The sequence below is a fragment of the Canis lupus genome, chromosome 12 (genome assembly GCF_011100685.1).
Source record: "Canis lupus familiaris isolate Mischka breed German Shepherd chromosome 12, alternate assembly UU_Cfam_GSD_1.0, whole genome shotgun sequence".
Lineage (NCBI taxonomy): Eukaryota > Metazoa > Chordata > Mammalia > Carnivora > Canidae > Canis > Canis lupus.
This window is the reverse complement of record NC_049233.1, coordinates 71,601,021-71,620,706: the sequence shown is the minus strand read 5'-3', so window position 1 is coordinate 71,620,706 and position 19,686 is coordinate 71,601,021. Positions and strand designations below refer to the sequence as shown.

At 39.9% G+C, this 19,686-nt stretch overlaps 1 long non-coding RNA gene across 1 annotated transcript in view; it reads left to right on the top strand.

Annotated features, from left to right (window-relative positions):
* The window catches only part of LOC111098197, a 111,248-nt gene that overhangs the window by 51,899 nt on the left and 39,663 nt on the right, over positions 1 to 19,686 (top strand). The window contains exon 2 of the long non-coding RNA XR_005367506.1: positions 5,506 to 5,599. This is a non-coding gene — a long non-coding RNA (uncharacterized LOC111098197). The remainder of the gene's footprint in view (positions 1 to 5,505; positions 5,600 to 19,686) is intronic.

Below are 19,686 nucleotides of genomic sequence, written 5' to 3'. Positions count from 1 at the left end.
CAGCCTCCCACCACCTCCCACACTGCAGCAATGATTATAGCACTGAGGTACTGACAGTGATTTTCTAGAAGACTCAAGAGATCTCAGGGGAGGTACTAACACTAGGGTGCCAGTCACTGAACAATTGGAACACAATCTGCTTCTCATTTATCTCTCAGAAAAAGCAAGTTACTTAGGAAAAATCAAAAAGTCCTAAACCCAGTAAAAGGACCTCTATTTTCGAGGGCATTGCTCCTGAGATAGTTTTAATAAACCCACATCCGAGGGAGGGAGTAAGGAGGAGAGAGTTATTGGGGGTAGACTTTTCACACTCATTTATACGTTCATATTATGCAAAACTGAGGTAACAATCATTATTTATATGTGTTTGCATCAAAATTCCAGTCCTGAAAGAGTTTAAAGAATTATTCTCATTCAAATAAAGGCAGTGATTATTAAATTATCAACTGATTAAATGATTACAATATTTCAAATAACAGAAATATGACTCTTGACTCCCTTCATATTTAATATTCTATCTATAAAACCAAACTGCCTCATTGCTCATTATAAAGTAATAATGGTTCCTGGGTTGTAAATCCCTTGACCTGGTCAAGCTCATTTCCTACATTCTAAATTCTGTGTTCAAGAATTACTAACCTCCACAAATCTTCTAATCATAGTAATTATAATAGTAAAACTTTGACAAAATTAGATGATGGGCTTTATCAAATCAGAGAAAATTAGGCAATATAATACTGCAATCTTTATACGAGCAAATAGAACAACATAATATTCCTCTACAAGTTCTTGATTAGAAGAGATTTCTGGACTCCTCTTATAGGATTTTTAAGACAGTCAAATTGGAATGGAATATTGTTTAAGTGAAAATATGAATGTATGAAAACTAGTTTAGGATGAGTTTTTTTTCCAGTTTTTGTTTGAACAGCCAGATCTACAGCCTCCAATAGAACGCAGAACTTTTCATTAACTGCTTAGAACGTAATTATTCTCTGTCTTATCTAAATATTTAAGAAACTATTTAATGGGACCCACATATATTGTGTGTAGTGGGAGTGTGTGTGTTTATACATGATAAACATAGGTTTCTCAACTATCCAGGTACCTATTTTAGTCTTTTAAAACCATCTATTCATCCTAAACATTTAAACATATCCACTACATGTTAAGAACACAGAGCACATTTTGAAGTTTTGGTACAAGATCACCTTTTTGTTCTGAAAACACTGTTGTCTCATTTCTAGCCTCATACTGTATGTTTTCTTTTCCTCATTCTATCTTTGGATAAGGATTGTTTCTGATTAAAACTTTGAGATAGGATAATTAGTGGGATAATAATTGGTATTCTTTCTTTCTTTCTTTCTTTCTTTCTTTCTTTCTTTCTTTCTTTCTTTCTTTCTCTCTTTCTTTCTCTTTCTCTTTCTTTCTTTTTTTTTTTTTTTTTTTTTTTTTTTTTTTGCCTTTTCCATTTTTAAGAAAGTGATCAAGACTTTTTGAGAACATTTTCCTTAAGGTAAGGCCAAAATGAGAATTTGTATACAAAAATCTGCCTTTTTGGATTTTTGCTTTATAAACTTTGGACTAACCAAAATCATAATTATAGGATATTTCAGAAAAGGAGGTGAAAAAAGGGTACAATTTAAAAAAGAGAGAGAAGATGGGGATTGATTCTGAGTTCTGGGAAGAGATTGACTATGTTTCCCCAGAGTCTTAAACTTACAAGAACTCTATAATGCCCCATGGAACAATTTAGGAAGATGGCAGAAAACAAAATTACTATCCTTGGAAGAGAAATGAAAAGACGGTACATTTCAGGGGACCACTGTAAGATCAAACCCTGAAGATGTCAGGGTCAAAAACAATGTACTGGAGGCCAATAGAATACTTTTCTAGTGAAGATTGTAGACCCATTTTCTACTTTTCCACAGTCTTTTAGGTTGTGAACAGGACATAGATGAAACCCGACAATGACTATAGAATGGGTTATAATTTATTTAAAGGAAAATATTAAAAGAAGAATATTTCTGGCAGAAATTACTTTGGGTTCCAATTAATATACAATCCCAATTCATCTTCTGTAATTGAACTTAAAGAAACATTTATCTTTTTTTTTTTTAATTTTTGGTAAGGACTGATGTTGGTGTAATACAATATTAAGAAATATTTAGTGGGGAGGCACCTGGGTGGTCCAGTCAGTTAAGCGTCTGCCATCTGGTTAGGTCATGATCTCAGAGTCCTGGGATTGAGCCCCACATTGGATTCCGTACTCAGCGGGGAGTCTGCTTCTCTCTCTCCCTTTGCCTCTGCCCCCCACTCATGCTTGCTCTCTCTCTCTCTCAAATAAATATTTTTTTTAAAAGAAATGTTTAATGAGTTTGTCAAATGATCAAAGAAAATTCAGGACTGTAGCTATAGTTGTCCTGTGAATAAATTATATGGTAAGTCATTTTGTAGATATAGCTTAATATAATGTATAAGTATTTTAGTTTCATCTTAAAACTTCAGTTAAAAAGGGTCAAGTCTTTAAATGTTCTCTTTGAATGGTTGGTTTATAGTTAGGTACTATTTCAAATAATGTAACTCTTTTATTTCTTTACATTATTTACATACATCTCTAAAAATGTCATCCATCTTCTTATAATTTTGTATAAGAAAAAGTAAAAAAATGGGATCCCTGGGTGGTGCAGCGGTTTGGCGCCTGCCTTTGGCCCAGGGCGCGATCCTGGAGACCTGGGATCGAATCCCACATCAGGCTCCTGGTGCATGGAGCCTGCTTCTCCCTCTGCCTGTGTCTCTGCCTCTCTCTCTCTCTCTCTGTGACTACCATAAATAAATAAAAATTTAAAAAAATTAAAAAAAAATATTCTAAAAAAAAAAAAGAAAAAGTAAAAAAAAAAAAATAGTAGCAAGAATGGACAAGAGTTGGGACTCCTGGGTGGCTCAGGGGTTGAGCATCTGCCTTCGGCTACGGTCATGACCCCAGTGTCCCGGGATTGAGGCCCATGTCGGGCTCCCCACAGGGAGCCTGCTTCTCCCTCTGCCTCTCTTTGTGTCTTTCATGAATAAATAAATAGATAGATCTAAAAGAAAAAAAAAAAGAATGAACAAGAGTTTTTCTTCTTTTTCCACTTATATCATTTACTCTGGTGCTTCACATCATTTTGTAATTTCATCTTTTTAGTCTGTTCTTATCTCTTTAAAAATGTCTTTGCTATACATGTTGCTTCATTTTTGTCTCATGATTAAAGGTTTTACTAGAGAAAACTATCAGATTTGGTAAGCTTAGTCTAGTTCATTTGTTATACGTAAAAATATTTTTTATAAGAATAAACACTCCACTATAGATAATTTTCATTAAGTGAAAAACTCTGAATAATGTCATGTTCTACGAATAGTTATGAAGATAAAGGAAACCTATAAATCATATCGGATGTAAACGTAAAATATATTTAGCATGATATGCAGCCTGAATCATAGTAAAATAGATCTAATTTTTATTTAATGGAAGTATTTAATATTTAATGGAAGTCAATTTCCCATAGAAAATATATTGCTTACCGTAAGTATTTTATAGTGCTTCCCTAGCCTATAAAATCTTGCCTTTGCTCTTCCAACTATTTGGAAGCTAGTTTTCTTCCATAATTTGTTTAATCTCTTTTTACAACAAAAACTTTTCCTGAGATGTTCGATTATATTGATCTCTTCCTTTCTTGAATTTCATTAATGCTGTCCATTTTATAGAATTTATCACTTAATACAATGCTAGGTGTATGCTTTGGAATTTTCTCTGCTATGTGGAATTTTAAGCAGTTCTTATTTCTAGAACTTTGTTTTTTCCCCTTAAATACAAAACAAAAGCAATATAATAAAATTGAAATAACTTATGTGTGTACAGAGATTTTCACCAAATTTAGTTGAAGAAAGTATGTAAAATTAAATATGTACAATTAATAAGAAAATATTTTTGTTGAAAATGGTCAGTGAGCAGATTTATTCATTTATTTATTCAAGTAAAATTTATTGAGGGCCTGTTATGTACCAACCACTGGATTAGTTTCTAGGGATTGATGATCTCTGCTTTCATGAACCATACTTTTCTATGGAAATACTGATAACTTAAAAATAAATAAAATTACATTAAATGGGATAAGTTCTATAAAGAAGCATTTACATTGTGCTATAAAGATCTAAGAGGAAGAGGGAGGAGACCAGGTAACATTAATAAGATCTACACAATGAAAAGATCAGGCAAGCATCCACAGAGCTTGAAAAAGCACATTTCATGTGGATTTATTAGAAAATAAAATTAATTATTCTAGAATTCTCGGAGGGTCAATGTAGTTAAGGCTTCATGAGCCAGCCAGATAGTGGTGGTACATGGAGTTGATCAGATAATGAAGGTTGTTGTGTCCAGGTAAGGAGTTCGAATTCCACATCAGTTACAGGAAACTTCTGATGGCTTTTTAAACAGGAAAATAGCATGAAGCCATATTCTTAAGGGATTCCTTTTGCTGCTTGAAAAGAATAAGTAGATAACTATTGCCATAGCCTAGGTAAAAACTTATGGCAACTGGGACTAGGAAGGTGTGTAGAAAGATGAATAAAAGTGAATATTAAAGTAAATTTTGGTTGTAGAAACATGAAAACTTGCTAAAAATTTGGATATGAGTAAGAAAGCAAATGGAAAAGTCAATGATTAGCCTAAGCTTTGTCTTTATCACATTAGTATAAATCGCAATTTACCAAGATGGCTACTTGTAAGGGTGGGGTTACGTTAGAGGATGGAATAATCAAAGGCATAGTTCTGGACAATCTAAATTTAAGATCTTAAAATCTTTTCTAAGTTAGAATATGAAATAAGCTGTTAAATATGTATAAAAGTAACTCAGGAAAGAGGTCTGGACAGAGCTCAATTTGAAAATTATAAGTCTAAAAAAAAGAAAATTATAAATCTATATATGGCCTTCAAGTAAGGGGACTATATAATATTAATTATATTTAATATTTATTAAGGGCTTACTCTTGCTAAACACTGTTACATTCATTGTATTTATCATCATATAGAATTCTCATAATTTTATCATATTTGTTCTATGCGCATTGTACAATGAAAAAAATCTTAGTTTTAAAGGGGACAAACCAAGGTACCTCTTAATGAAAATATTGGAAAATCTAGTTCCATCTGGATTAAACTACATAGAAAATGTAAAACTGGAGATAAACATGGCTTTATATGAGGATAGATATGCTATCTCAGTAATGTCACCAAGGACATTTTTTTCCCCACCATTCTATTATGTTTTTATATTAGGGGTTTCATTCTAATCCTGACTCACCTCGAGATTGAAAAGAACTGCCAGGAGCTCTAATCTTCCATGGTTTGTATCCAGGAGAGAAGGAGCATCTTTTTCCTAACTTTCACATCAAAATCCTAAAATTCATTTTGAGTCCACGTAGCTCAACCATATCTATCTTCAAATCAATCTCTGTTTTCTTGGACTTCAGGAGGACCCCAGGACAGCAAGAAGGAAGATGTGTGGCATCAGATGATTCTAAATTCCCTAGGACATACCTACTGGAGCTGCTGCTGAAATCAGAGGTGGGCTGAAGTTTTGGGGCTCAGGGTTCCAGAGACAGTTCGCTCTATAAATAGGAGAGAATTGGGGGAACATAGATAAGGACAGAAAATGGAACCAGGAATTAAGCCAGCATTACAAATGCACATAACGAAACTCCTTTGATTTGTTAAAAGTTGTCTAACAATTGACAGGGAAAATAAAAATATAATCAGTTCCACAACTGCAGAAACCAATCATAAGACAAAATGAAGATAATTAATAATAAGAGGAACAGTTTTAAGTATTCAATACCCCTCTCCCAAATAAACTCAAGGTGCACCTAAAAGAAGGGTCTATGCAATGTTATGCGTGATATCCTCAATGATGCCTTGACAAAAATCTACTCGTAGGTTATATACAGAGTTCCCTGTACTGGACAATGGCATTGCACTAAAATTCAACTCGGGATAAGAAATCCGCAGATGCAGCTTGCTGATAATCAGAATTAATCTCAGGGTAGGTCATTAGTGTATCTGAAGAAATGGATGAGCTGAAGAGCCTTTAATATTTTAAAGCATTGTTTTCCTTAAAAAAAAATTATAACTTTTACAGGCCAAGATTTACATATTTTAAATATATATATTTTTATATTCACTCATGAGTGCTAAGAAACAATAAAACATACAAAGGGAGCAAACAGAGACGCTTGGTTGGCTCAGCATTTAGCACCTGTCTTCAGCCCAGGGCATGACCCCAGGGGGGTCCCAGGATGGAGTCCCACATCGGTCTCCCTACAAGGGGCCTGCTTCTCCCTCTGTCTGTGTCTCTGCCTCTCTCTCTCCATGTCTCTCATAAATAAATAAATAAAATCTTTAAAAAATAAATAAGTAAATAATCCTATTTAAAAAAAATAACAAAAGGGAGCAAACAGTTTTAAATTAACAATTAGCTCAATATGATTCTATACTGTAACTTGGATGGGAACAAAACTAAGCACGTAAACCTAGTGCAATGGTAAATTGCATTAACATAAGTAGGATGTCTGGACTGGTGATAGTCCCGTTCTGCTCGGAGCGTGTCTCAAACCATACCTGCATCACCGGTTCAAACTCTGGCTGCCTAAATTTTAGACAGATATTGGCTGACGAGCAGCTCAAGAGGCAAATCACAAGGGTGATTTCAAAGTGCTAACTGCATTTTACCAAACACGGTTAATATAATTGGGGAGGCTTAATTTTTGGTCACAGGATGATAGAACTTAAAAGCCAGTTTCCAAGATGTGTGAACTGAGACCGTAAAGAAGATTTGCCAGTTGTGTGAGTGACCTAAGAGGCCGAACTAGGGCCAGAGTGTGAATGTACAAGATAGAGTTCTACTAACTAGAGGGAAGGCCTACATAGTAGTCAGAAACTCCAAAAATGGGATAGACTTTATCAGAAAATAATGGATTCGTGTCCTTGAAGAAATGTCAGTAAGAAAAGATGTAGGTGAGAGATGGTCCATCTTTTGAATATACAGTAAGTGACAATAAGGTGCCTCAGAGCACTAAAAATCTGTCATTTGGGTCAGCATTCAAAGCTCTGCTTACTTATTAGTATTAATTTGGTCAACATTTTTTTTTCAATCAAATACTATATGCTTTGTTCATTTTTAAGCATTGGACGGTATAGCAATAAATAAGAAAGGGAAAGCTCCTCTGAGGCACACCCTATTTAGGAGGAGTTGGCGAATACAAATGAGCAATAAGCAAATATATAATTGGAAGAAAAAGGAAGTAGGAAAATGTGCAAAATCTCCATACCACTGGAGGAATTTTTAACAATTTTTTTGAGAAAGAGAGTGCCTGGGCTGGGCTGGGGGGTGGGCAGAGGAAGAGAGGGAACCATAAGCGGCCTCACACCCAGAGCAGAGCCCCATGTGGAACTCGCTCTCATGACCCTGGGCTGAAATCAAGGGTCGGATGCTTAACTGACTGAACCACCCGGCGCCCCTGGAGGAATGTTTTTGATGTGACAGCGGCTCCCCACCCCCCTCTGGTTGTGAGGACTGTTGCATCCACCTTCTTCTCTAGTGGGTCCTGTCCGGGGATGTCTTGTGTCTCTCACTTCCTGCCATTGAATTCATCCTTATGGGGTTGTCTCTGCTGGTCTCTCTCATCTCTCATTTGTTTAGGTCTGAGTGCCGCGTAAGTCTCTATACTGATGGGATGAACACTGTAGTTACACGGACAGGTAATGGGATTACAGGTGGGACGTAGTAAAGCCCTGGACAAAGATAAATCAATCTGCCAATGATGGCTCCTCTGAGTAGAAACATCATTATATATTTTTTAAATTCAGTATCAAAGTTACTAAAGCTTTGGGTCTCAAAGCATGATCTGAAAGGCACCCACATAAGAATCACAAAAATACTTGTTTAAGGTCCAGATCCCTGCTCCTGTGAGTCACAGTTGAATGCTTGTAGAGAGAGGCTGTCAATCACTATTTGGAAGGTTTATTTATTTTAGAGGCAGAGAGAGAGAGTGCATGCGGGGGGAGGGGCAGCGGGACAGGGAGAGAAATCCTCCAGCAGACTCCTCGCTGAGCTCGGAGCCCGACTAGGGCCTCCACCCCAGGACCCTGACATCAGGACCAAAGATGAAATCAGGATCCGGATGCTTAACCAACCGAGTGCCCCTTTCAATCATTACTTTAGGCGACCTTTTCAGGGATATGCTAACATTTTAAAACCTCTGAATTAAGGAATAAGAACTCAATCAATTAAAAAAATAATAAAAAAATAATAAAAAAAAGATGAGTAGCTTAAAGGGAAACTTCTTAGAAATGTGAAAAATACAGAATTTCCATCTGCAAGAGCCAAAGAGAAGAAGATATGACCCTTGCAGGCCCATGGCTCTGGTACCTACAGTAAGTCAGGAGCCGTCTCAGCCTCCTCACAGTTATAAATAAGGCACAGAGACCATGCCTTCCCCTATTGGAGCCAGTAGGGGATGCCTCCCCAGAGAGGATTCTGTTGATATCTAATGACATAATATAAAAGATCAGACTAAAGCTAGAACTCATTTTCTAGAAAACAGAATCTTTCTATCGTGGCCTACAGGAATTTATGAAAAAAATTAAAAACGGCTTATTGATTCGTTTGAAACCTGGCCATATTATGTGCTAATTGTCACACGCCTACTTACGCAAACTTCCTATCTATGTTGTGAGTTCCTCGAGGAAAACCTTCTTCAATAATCTTTCTTGTATGTAACTGAGAGAGCTTAAAAATACTCAGCACGTAGTGAATACTTAATAAATACTCAGTTTTGCCTGATGCCAAAGTCAGTGAAACCTCTGGACGGTTGGCCAAGTGAGGATTTTTCTAGGGTGATTCAGAAATGAAGACAAGGCTTTTATGTGTATTATAGTTAGATCTGTACAGAGAGTCAGATTGTCCTAAATGTCTCATTGTCCCTAAATGTCTTATATTGCGAGAGACAGAAGGAAAGAAAAAGACAGAGAAAGAAGGAAAGAGAGAGGGGAGGAAGGGAGGAGAGAAAGAAGGAGAAGGAGAGAGACATTTAGGGACTTGATTTATTTACCATTAAAAAAAGAAAAAAAAAAAACACAATAGTGGTAGATCATAAAAGTCCCCTTACCAATATGTTGAAGACAAGAGAGCTGCTGATTAAACTCTGCGTGACTTTTGAGAGAACACAGTGCGTTAGACTCACTGAAGATCTCCAGTGACACCGGGGCAGGCCTTGTAGATCAAGAGACGCGCTAGCCACGCTGTCCCTTGGTCTTCGCGGTTTTGATTCTGTAATTTATGACAAAACTAAGAATGAGGTGTGAGGATTCAGTACGGAGCAAAAAGCTAAGTGGCAGTTAGGTGAGTGAAGTGGAGTCTTTTTTGTTTGGAGGCAGAACTTCTCCAGTATTTTTCTCTGTATCTTTGAATCGAACTAGTCAGACTTGGCATAGCTCCGTGGTGCTGTAATCGGAACAACCCATCCTCGTGGACGCCTCTAATTACACTGTCATGGAAATTAGTTGTGGCTGATGGGTCGGACTCAGGTCAGGAATATTTTCTAATGCTTCTGCCACGGAGAGTCCAGCCAGGGCCTGATGCTGTTGAGGCCGCCCCCCGAGTCCATCCACATGTGCCAAAGCCCAGGGGACAGACCTTACTAACTCCGACTAGGACTCTGAGAGTCATTTGTGCGAAGCCCAGGAACGCAATATCTTGCAGGTTCAAAGGTAAAGTCTTAGAGAATCCTATAATGATGTTCAAAAAAAGGAATCAGGACGCTTTTGAGATATTGCAAGTCCTTAGGATGGACTACCACGGATCCACCGGGGAATCAGATTTACACCTAACGACTTCAAAGATCAATGCTTAAGGAAATATAGATATTGCTCTCAGTTTTAAAGTTCCTACTGGAGACATTAGCCATCGGAGATTAAGTTCATAAATTCAAACAGAGAGATTCAATTGCCAAATGTTTAAGAACCAGATTAAAAAGATTAGCAGGACTGAAGGATTTAGTGCGGGGCAGTGTGATCTTTTTCATGCATACGTCAACGACACAGCGCTTAGTGAGTTTTATGTCTCCAGCTATAGCAGGGGAAGGAATTATGAAACTGTGCAATTAGAACCTTTTTTTTTTTTTTTTTTTCCCTGTGATTGCATCCTCGGTCCTGCTTCTTAGGTCGAGGATGCTGTGTTGAAGAAAGCGGCAAGTGTCTGGCCTCGCCTAGCCGGCCTGTTGGGTTAGTATCGTCCATCTGCCCGTCTGTCTGCTAATGTCTGCATCTATCCGTCTACCCAGAAAAGATTTAGCTCGGTCCCTTGACGCTTTCTTCAGAAAATAGCAGACAAAATTTAGCAGTCTGTAAATTTGCATTGGGTTATAGTTTGCCAATCATAAAAGTAGTTGCATCCCAAGGAGGCCATATTTGATTGGGGAAAAAATTCAGATTACATAATATTGAGTGGTTAAGAGGCTTAGAGGGGATACACGGTATTTATTCCATGATCATAGCTAAAGAAGAAATCTGACTTAGTGAAAAAAGAGTGGGCCCACCGTGCCAGGCCAGTGCAGGGGGACTTCCGCCGGTTTTCCATCGCGGTGGTAGTGCCCTCACATCGCATTCCTCGCCCGCACTCTGAGCAGAATTTCCATTAACTCCCCTAATTGCTATTACATGTAGGACAAGGGTTTTCAACTCTCCAACAGTTTGTTTAACAATAATTCACTCAAAAAGTCATCCATGTGGAGGTCTCTATAACAATGTGGAGCTCTCCCTGGTGTGTAGCAGGTAATTATTTTCTTCAAGTTGAGTTGGACAATAATCTTTGTGTAAACAAGACATTCCTACGCCGTCTGTTGATGATCGTTAATTAATTTTTTGCCCATTGATGTAAACGCGGAATTTCATTTAGAGGCTGCGGATTGTATGAAATATTAATTACATTCTCGAGGTTTCAGAGCACCGCAGAATGATAACAAAAGTGGGCATTGATAAGCTTCTAATTGCAACCCATTCGCTTGAGCTATTATTTCCATAACCCCTTATTTTTCATTAGTTATCTGTCAGTTTATAATATAGTTGTTAATTGAAGTAGAAACAATGTGTGAACTCGGTTTTCCCAATCGTGTGCTTGAGTTACACGGAAAGACAGACGTTTGCGGAGCCACAGCTGCATCGCCTTCTGGAGGCCGCCGGAGCTACCCAGACAGAACCGAGAAGAGAAAACAGACGAGAGGACTTGCCCCGGTCCCAGGGAGCGTTTTGGCGGTTTTCCGTGAATAGGGAGGAAGAAGCCAGGTGACCCAACCCATACCAAGTAGAGGGAAACCTCAGATGAGTAAGACCGTTTTGTGTCCACCCACGATCAACATGTTGGAATGGAAAAGTGATGAACTGTTTTTGTTCGAGGATAAAATAAAACATGCAGAGGAAAAGAAGCTCTCTCCTCCATTCCAAAATTTAACCTTGAAAGAGCCTTCCTACCCTAACTACTTTTTAAATTAATTTTATTTTACTTTTTTTAAAAAAAGATTTTACTTATTTATTCATGAGTGACCCAGAGAGAGAGAGGCAGAGACACAGGCAGAGGGAGAAGCAGGCTCCATGCAGGGAGCCCCACGTGGGACTCGATCCCGGGACTCCGGAGTCACAGCCTGGGCCGAAGGCAGACGCCCAACCGCTGAGCCACGCAGGCGTCCCAAAACTACTTTTTTATTTAAAAAAGTGCTCATTTTCCCAAGCATTGTGGTACTAATTATCATAGTTTAAAATTCTGCAAAAAATAATACTCGATCGCTATCTTTGAAAACTAGAACTCTAGGAAATATCCCTTGGTTAGCTGTAATGGTTGCATGTCCCTTTCCTTCATATGACGGACAATGTAATGCTTTTATGTCTTATTAGAGTTTAAAAAAATAATTTGTTTTATGAAGCTAAAGAGGGCCTTTCTAAATCACCCGTAGGACTGTTTGCCTTCCAGCCCACACAGGGGCCGTTTAGCATGGTTAGTGAAATTGTGTTATTGTATTACTGTGAGATACAAAAGCTAAGCAATATGCATTTAAACACACACACAAACACACACACACACACACACACACAACCATCCCATCTCATTCTCTCCTCACCTCATTCTCTTTCAGATATTTCCCTCGACGCTTCCACGAGCACATAAATAATGTATATTTTAAACACAAGTGGGATCAGATTATATAAGTTGCCCGACCCTTGCCTCTTTCAACTCACATTATGGCAGAGAGATCTATCTGTTTCCTAACGGACTCTCCCTTTTACGTGTTAAGAATGTACCATAGTTTACCTAACCGCTTCCTTACGGATGGGAATTTGGGTTGCTTTTCGGTATTTCCATATTGCAATCACAGCTACGGAGGACAGTCTTGGACACGCGTCTTCGCGGGTGTGCGTGGACGTCTTGAGGGACGGCGGCCCCTAAGTCCTCTAATGCTCGGCGTTATCATCAAGGCCGTGTTCCCTTTGAACTTACTTAACCTTCCGGATGCCTGTTTGCTGTCGGAGGAAATAAATACCAGTCACACTGCCACTGGCCCGCTTGGGAAGCAGCCAACAGGAACGTAGAGGAAGATGCCTTCTTTGCCAGCTCTCGCAAAACTCTTGTGTGATGCAGGACAGGCCAGCGGCCGAGCAGGGCGAGCGCCCCAGGGGCATCGGATGCGAGGGGCTGGTGCTCCATTAGCAGTGCTCTCCTGCCGGGCCACGTGGCCTCTCGCCCCTGAACGCACGTGCACCGCAGGCCTTGTGGGGACCCTGGAGGCGTTTTGCTGGTCGCATGTGGGTGGGGGGTGCCACCTGCAGCAGTGGAACACCGCCCAGGCCGAGGTGACTGTGGGCTGGCCCCCCGCAGCCCAGGACAGCCTGGCCTGCCCCGGCCCGTCCTGGGGCTGAGACCGGAAAGGCGCATCCCTCTCTCCGGCTCTCATAACCCAGGCCCCCGACCTTGGCAAGCGGAGCCCCGGGTGGGTGCGGCCCCAACTCACACCTTGGACCTTGTGTGGGCACAGCCGGCGGCTCTGACGCCCTGACACGACGGGCACCCCCTCGCGAGCCCCAACCACTTGCAGGAAGGTGGTGCTTTCCAGTAGCTTCGAAAACGCTACCCATATTTCACCAAGCACAGGTTGCAGCTCAACGGCCACCCCGAGTGCTGTCGGGGGACCCTGGATGCTGGCGGCTGCGGCCCGGCTGCTGCCATCGTGTCGACCAGGACCCGGCCCCTCGGCCGCTTGCAGAGCTGACGTCCTGTCGTCTACTCGGCCACCAGCGCTCGGCCCGGCCAGCGGGTTCAACCCTGGCCCTGCCTCTGGGAGCTGCCTACCTTGAGGTGTCCCCTCGGTGCCTCGGCCTCAGTATCTTAAGAAAAGGAAAGAATAGCAGCACGAACCTCACAGGCCCGTCGTGACAGTCGTGTCGCTTAACACGCCTAAAGTACTCAAGAGAGTGTCTGGCACCGGGTGCCCCTGCTCTGTGACAGCGGCGGTGGTGACAGTGCAGTGGGGGCCTCTGGCAGAACAGGCCGTGCCCGGGCTCCGGCTGCTGCTCCGTCTGGATTTCTTCGTGTCTCCTGCGGAGCAGCCTGCTGGGCGGCCCTGTCCCCGGGGGCTCCACGGGCCGGGCCTCGGGCCCCTGTCCTCTCAGCTCCCGGCCACCTGGAGCTCGCGGCACGTCAGTGTGCAGCAAGGAGGCTGCAGTGCGGCTCAGTCTGACCCGGCGACCCGCGCCCGGCACCTGCCCCCGCAGGCCGTGCACTCAGGACGCCTGGCAGCTCAGGGCGCCCACGAAGGCCCGGCCCCTCGCTGTGGGCGCCCGCCGGGCCTCAGCCCCGAAGGCCACCCCGGATCCAGGGCGACGTCCCGGCCACTGGGGCCTCTAGGGAACAGGGCGGACTTCCAAGTTAAAGGGTCCCTCTCACGGGACACCTCAGGCCCTCTGGGACTTTGGTAGCCACTCGTGGCGGCGATGATGCTTGGAGGCCCGGCGCCGAGTGGAGAGGGCCTGAGCCCAAGCCATGCGATGGGCTCCTTCCTGTAAAATTCGAATTCACATTCTCTTTCCTCCCCTTTGTTTGGAAAAGAAACTAAAAGTGTTCCTCAGTAAGGGAGCTCTTCAGCAGGCTTCGCTGGGATGCAGCAGCGCAGTAGGTGAGGGAAGGGAGGCACGTCGGGAGCTATCACGTTTGGAGCAGTGATGGCACGAAGCCGTTCATGCTTCCCTGCTCGTTTCGCTTGCTCGGGAAAATAGACGGATTCTGTTCAAGTGCATCCGGATCGTCTTTTAGGTAATAGCAGGTAATCTCACAGCTGATCGTTTGGGTTTTATTGTCTGAGTTGACTAGCATATCCCAAAAGCCAGTCATTTTGCCTACATTATGCTCACTGTGTACAGATTCTCTGGGCAATTTTCCATGTTCCACATGGTGAAATAAGTAGGAGTTGTTAAGTCTCTCTGTCTCCTTTTCTCTTTTTTTTTTCTTTTTTGTTTGTTTGTTTGTTTTTTTGGTCATGAACTCAAGTTTACTTTTAAAGATTGTATCTAAATAACTCAGTTGCCTCATATGTTGTTGCTCCAATAGGCCGAGGCATCGGGCTGAAGCAGTTTCATCACAGCAGTTGCACGTGCTCTTGTTGTCACTCTTCTTGCACACCCGTAATTGCAGCCAGTTCGTTTGCTATAATGTAAAGGAGCCAGAATGATCTTACTAAAACGAGAAAGAAACCAAAATTCAACTCTGTGTAAATATATGTGCTTAGGAGTGATGAAATTAGGGCGATATTAAAAGCAAATATTGATCTCTCTCTACGTATATTTATAGCTCTAAAAAGTTATTCTAAGGGTACGCTTATATATATATATCCTCTTAAACTGTCATTGTTCATAAATGGTCAGCCTTAACAATTGTGCTTATAGTAATGTGCAACATTTGATATAATAATTTGCTCATAGAGCTTTTTAAATTTTTATTTATTTATTTGAGAGAGAGAGAGAGAGAGGGAGTGCAAGCAGGGAGGGGGGCCAGAGAGTGAGGGACGAGCAGATCCCCGCCGAGTGCAGAGCCCTATGGGGGCTCCAGGGGACGGCTTAATCCCGGGACCCTGAGATCATGACCCAAGAAAAGTCAGATGCTTAACCGACTGAGCCACCCAGGCGCCTGGCTCATTTAACTTTTTAAACTTGGGACCATAACTTCCAACATCAGTAATTAGTTTGAGGAACCAAAAGGCAAGTGGAAGCATAAAGGATTCTTCTTTCCTGTTCAGAAAATACAGCGCTAATATGATAATGGTCACTAATGAAGGCTGCATGCATCAATTTAATAAATTATTGGCTTGAAAAGAGACTTGTGGGAAAAGCATTATCTAAAAATGTCCTGATTTTTAATGGACAACCACCACTGTATTTACTTTCACATAGAATTCATTTGGGGTGGTGACTAATTTCAAACTAATGGGAAAAAATTAGAGATTAACAAATTGTTCTCTCCTTAAATGTCAAACAAAATGGCAGTTCATTTTACTGCTGAAATTGAATTTACATTTCAAAAGTCTTAGGATGTCAAATTTTACTTTATATTTCACAAACTGAATCTCTTCTGGTTGTTTTAAAGCAAAATTATATCCTTGTTCCTGGTATGAGGTAAAACAAAAAGTAATATACGCAGTTTATACACGACAAATATATGAATTATTTATAGATCAGTAAATGTCAATTGTTTTTCTGTGCTTTGTTTCCTAGTTGGTCCTCAGAATGTCAATGTGACTGTTTAATGTGGTTAATTCATATACTTATTTCATGATTTATCCTTCCTTTCTATGATTTACTTTTTCCAATAGGACTTTTTAGTTTATTCTATAAATATGGTCACTTCTCTAATCAGTAAAATATCTTCTAAGCTGCATAATTAGTGTCAAGTTTACATATTTTTCTCTCCTTTAAAAATATTATTTTAGTTTTAATTTTGTAATTTCAATTTGAATTGCCAAAATAATTTCTGTACATGGTTGAAGGTCAAATAATACAGGGTTTATAAGAACAAAAGAGCAGTCTTGTATCTCATCTTCCTGTCTCTAATATCTCCTCTCTATAGAGCAACCAATTTCGACTGTTTTTTCCTTGCAGTCACTGTTATTTTTCAAAATTAAAAATGTGTGGACATTTGTTGATTTTTCTGCTTTGACATGCTTTATTGACTTCCTGCATAAGGAATATAAGAATTTACACACACATACCGCACACGCAAATAAGTTCTTTTCTGTCCTTTCAATGCACTGATTTCACAATTTTTGTAAATCTATACTCATTTCAACTATAAATCAACGTTTAGCTCAATCACAGGTTATATCCTTACATTGTGCCTTTTTCTTTGCAACTTTTTCTCCTCTCGGGGAATCATAATGGGTTTGATTTTTCCGTTGTTGAGGTTTTGTTGTAGCTGTTGCTAATTAGCAAGCCATCTGACAGAATTGGATTCTCAAAGGGACCAAACACACCAGGTGATCTATCAGGTCCACTTTCTCCCTGGAAAATACCCTTTCTGTTGCCCCTGACATTCTGCACCAATCGGAACGGTCTGAGTAGGGAAGCAGCAGGATGACTCCCTGGGCTTTTCTTTCACCTTCCTGGAGATTTTTGTTGTTGTTGTTCTTTTCCAAAGTAAATCCCTTCTTCACGAAATTTCTTTCCTTTCTCTGTCTTATTTTTATGGCCTCATTTTGATGAAGCAAATCTTCCCATATCATCCCGGAAACGTACATAGATATACAATGCTTGAATCCTTGCATCCGATAATATCTTTATTTTTCTCTCATATGTGGTGAATGCTCAGCCCAGTTTAGAATTCCAGCTTGAAAATTATTTTCCTCAGAATTTTTAAGGCATTATTTCATTTTCATCCAGTTTCCAGTGTTATTGAAAAGCTCAAAGCTGTCTGAGGTCTCATCATTTCTATGTGATCTGTATATTCCTTTTCCTTTCTAAAAGACTTTGTGTTTGTTTTTCTTTATTTCTGATGAACTAAGTTTTTATAAGGCTGGGCATTATTATGAGTTGTGTGGGTCTTTTTTCCCCCCCAGAAGTAGCACTATTTATATATGAAGAAATGGAGACACAGAGAAGAGCAATAATTTGCCTAAAGTTACAAGGTAGTAAATAACAAAACTTAGATTAGAATCCAGGTAATCTAACTCTATAGTGCTCTCTCTTGACCACTAAGCTAGGAAGCGAAAAGCTTTTTGCAAATGTATCTTAGAATAAGTCTTTCTTGATTGGTCACGTTCTGTTGTATGTTGGGACTTCCCTAGAATGAGAATTTTGTGAATGCTTCATGGAAAATTATACAATTTTTACTAAAACATTACAATGATTAAATCATAATGACCCTCTTAATACATATATTCTCTTGGAATAAGTTGTTATAAATACCCTGTATACATATGAATCATCTTCTAAATAACTGGAACAGTTAATCTATATAATAGTTATAATTTTACACTTAATAATTAGTAACCACAAAGCAGAAATGATTGCTAACATAAGAATGATAATAAACCCATCAATTAACACACAAACAAAAATACACTGAGGGTTCTTTTTTTAATAAAATAAACTGACTGTAAACTTCATGTGGAAAAAAAAAGCAAGCAAGAAAAAACAGGCAAATTTTGAAAACAGAGTAGTGATTGTAGGCTGTTATTTTAGATATTAAAGTTCACAAAGCTAAAAAAATTTAAATAATATACTTTTCAATGAATAATAGATTAATGTAATAGAATAGAAAATTTAGAAAAAAGATCAGATATTTTCAGGAATGCAATATGTGATAAATAAACAAAAGAGGAAAAATAGATTATTCTATAAGTAGTTTTCAGCCCTTCTGCCAGAAGTGAGAAAACAAGTCAGGAACATCTAAGGTACGTTGTAGTATTAAACAAGCACCACATATCAGTAACAAAAAAAAAAAAAATTAAGAGGAAGATTTCCTTTTTATGCTACATGTGCATTGTAAGTTAGATGGGGCCCCTGCTCTGCATCGTATCAGGTACTCAACTGAATGAAGTTCCTTATTTATGTTTCCAAAATTGCCTGAAGCTGCAGGAAAAGAAGAAGAAGAAGAGGAAGAAGAAGAAGAAGAAGAAGAAGAAGAAGGAGAAGGAGAAGGAGAAGGAGAAGGAGAAGGAGAAGGAGAAGGAGAAGGAGAAGGAGAAGAAAAGGAGAAGGAGAAGAAGGCGGCAGCATATTATGCATTGGTTCTTAAAGCTTCTGAGCAAAGTGACAAACACATCATTTTGATTTTCATGTCTTGAGCCAAAGTAAGGTGCTATGCACTTGCTTTCAAGGTGGATATTAAGAAAATATAACCCTATTAAGTGCATGGAAGAGGAAAACTGTAAAGATTTGGTGAAAAGCACATTAAATCCTTCCTTATCTTTCTTCTCAACCATCTTCATCCACTCTCCCAAGAGTGAGTTCCCAATAGCACCTTCTAGTAATGTCATCAGCTGGAAACTTCAGGAGCTCTGGAGTATGCCCTGTTAAAGACTGGGTGTTTCTGCCCCCTCAAAATTCATATTTCGAGATCCTAACCCCCAAAGTAATGGCGTTAGGAGGTGGACCTTTGAAAGTTAGTTAAATCATGAGAATGGAGTGCTAGTGAATAGGATTAGTGCCACTCTAAGGGTCAAAAGAAGCCAGAGTTCTCCCCTTCAGCCATGAAAGGACACAACAAGAACATGGTCTACTATGAACCGGGAAGCAGATTCTTGCCAGATGTTGAGTTTGCTGGTGATTTGATCTTGGATTTTCCAGCCTCCAGGATTGTGTTATGTGAAATCTGATGTTTATAAGTCACCCGGTGTATGGTCTTCTGTGATAGCTGCTTGAGCTGATGAAAACATACCCTGTGGCCACTACAGCAGCTCGGGATGCAGTACCTATGAAGCTTAGTTTAATGCAGTTCATGGGCCACCCCACCAGATGAAAGAGACAAGTTATGTCCCCCTAATATATAGTAATGAAATGGGACGTGACAATGACAATGAGCACTCTTGTTTGGAAAGAGACACCTTCTAGACACACAGTAGACACAGGTGTTTATTTAGGCATTTCTGAAACTGCAAAAAAGATACTTTGAAGGATCTTTTATTCCATGATTGTGTCTTGATTTCACTCTGGAAGGAATGTCCTTCTCTATTGTTTTCCTCTGTCTCTACCTTTGCCTATGGTAACTGTCTTCGTTTTTTGCTGGCTTCTGTAGTGGGCATCTGGGAATATACTCTCCTTATAGACTGAGCAGAGTTTTTCTGTCTACCTGGTAGATGGTGTGGGACCAGTGATGTCCAACAATTGCAGATGCTTTTCCCTACAGGCTCAAAGCTCAAGGTTGCTTTAGCAATGGACTATTCTTAAAAACATAATAAGATTCTTATTTATGTAACACTAGTTAATTCCATATGCCAACACATTTGGCCTCATACCTTTCTCTCTTGAATGAACTGGGATGTTTTGCACTTATCTTCTTTGAAGGGGAGAGCCTATATCTCATTTTCTGGAGCCATTTATCTGAATGAATGGATTTACTGCCT